We start from the raw sequence: 2,266 nt of genomic DNA on the forward strand, positions 1-2,266 counted from the left end.
TTTTCCTCCCTTTTAATAAATGTTCTGTTGAAATGGCTCAAATATTATTAACTTCTATATCCCAGTACTCTATCCAACAAGAAACAAAGGATGGCATTCAAGAAAGCAGGGCTGGGCTGGTCTCTTCTGTGTAGAAAGAAAATCACACCAGAGTGGTGTTCTCATATATTGAAAAACTCACTGGCCATTCAATCTTTGATGCTGTGATAAATCGTTTGCTTGGATTGCTTCCCTTCAAGTATGGCAAACTCAGCTTCTTTTGTCAAGGCAACTTTTTCCTTTAATCTAGGGGAAGAAAAGTGTCCAAGCATTTCCTGCAGTCACTATTCTGTAAGCCTACAGAAGGGAAGTGCAGGCAAAGCCTCTTCAGCACAAGTGTGAGAGCTGAAATTGCTCCAACCTGACACTTGTGAGAATCCATGAATGTGCTGGGGGTAGGAGCTATGGCTTTGCATGTTCCCTGGACTTCAGAGAATAGAATCAACAAGGTTGGAAAAGACCTCAAAGATCCTCAAGTCCAGCCTGTCACCCAACACCTCATGACTTCTAGACCATGGCACCAGGTGCCATGTCCAATCCCCTCTTGAACACCTCCAGGGACAGTGACTCCACCACCTCCCTGGGCAGCACATTCCAATGGCCAATTACTCTTTCTGGGAAGAACTTTCTCCTCACCTCCAGCCTAAATTTCCCCTGGTGCAGCTTGAGACTGTGTCCTCTTGGTGCTGGCTGCCTGGGAGATGAGACCAACCCCCTCCTGGCTACAACCAACCTTCAGGTAGTTGGAGACTTAACCTGAATATCTCTGCCCCCTGTTTCCAGCAGCCCTTCTGGCTGGTCAGTTTCACCAGGGAGCCTTTCCAAAGGAGAACAGAGTTAACTTGGCTGACAGGTGAGCCCAAGCTTGCCTAGTCCCATGATCACCGAAGCAGTATTGTGGAACACAAACCCAAGTGGTGCAGTTGCCTCTGGTTTCATATCTCACACCAGTGGGGGTTTGTTTGTTAGGGTTTTCCCCCCCCATTAATTGTTGCTTTGCTGCATCTTCTTTTCTTCTCCTTCCAGGAAGCTAAGCCTAATTTTAAAGGAGCTAGAAGTAGAGAGATTACTTTCTGAAAGCCTGTGCTAGGACTGCGTGAGGACTGTTCTGTGGAGGGGCAGGTGAGCCCTGCATTACTCCCAATGCCAGAATCCATCCTGTGAGAAGCTTTGAGGCAGTTCTCATCTGGGAGGCTTAAGTAGCTCTACCTGAGTGGAATAACCCCCTTTATTTAAAAGAGGGATGTAATTTCAGCCCATTTATCATATTCTTGACTCCTGTATTTCTCAGAGGCTGTGATCTTTGAAGTCCTGGAATCATTCAGTAGTCATGCAAATCCATGCAGCTTCTTGCTTTGCATTTTAAGGAGTGATTCATTTTTAACTTGATGTACCTCTGCCATAGAACACAAGAATGAAGAGCCAGCCACAGCAAAGTTCTCCTTGTGAATAATCTGTCTGCTGTAGGGCAGGGACAGCAGTGGTGGCAAGCACTTGCATGGGCTGGGCTGGATGTGGCTGTGCATATGAAAGCAAGCACACAAAACAGGATTAAGGAATTTTCTTTCTGCACTGGGTGCACTTAGCAAAGATGAATAGCTGACCTCTGAGCAAGCTTAAGTGGGATAGCTGCTTAGGGAGATAACATGATGCAGTGCAGCTGCTGCTTAAAGCAGCAAGAGTTTTGTGCCAGAGACTTAACCATGCAAGGACTTTCTGCCCTCAGAAAGTGCTGTGATGCAAGCAGGGTCAGGCTGGTCTGAGACCCTCATCATTTTTAAGTCACCTACCTGGGTTTGTTCCCACAGACAGGCATGCTGTGACATCTGAACTGTATATACCAGTGTTGTATTTTTAAGGGTGAGTACTAATTATAACTCACTGATTGCCAAAGCAGTGGGTAAAAGCCTTTTCACTGCTTTCAGTTAGGGATCTGAGGTGCAGGCATGGAACTGATGTGTGATTGCCCTTAGAGAATTCATGCATGAGATTTTTTTTTCTACCCTGGCAAAATCTTACTTGCTTTAGTAGGGAGCTTCACAAGCCAACACTAGGATCAGATGGGTTTGGTGGTACAAAGATCCTGCCTCTTCACTCGCAGAATCACAGAATGTTAGGGGTTGGAAGGGACCTGGAGACATCAGCTAGTCCAACCTCCCTGCCAGAGCAGGATCACCTATACCAGGAACTCATCCAGGTGGGTCTTGAATATCTCCAGAGAGGGAGA

The sequence above is a fragment of the Dryobates pubescens genome, chromosome 2 (genome assembly GCF_014839835.1).
Source record: "Dryobates pubescens isolate bDryPub1 chromosome 2, bDryPub1.pri, whole genome shotgun sequence".
In the NCBI taxonomy this organism is placed as follows: Eukaryota; Metazoa; Chordata; class Aves; order Piciformes; family Picidae; genus Dryobates; species Dryobates pubescens.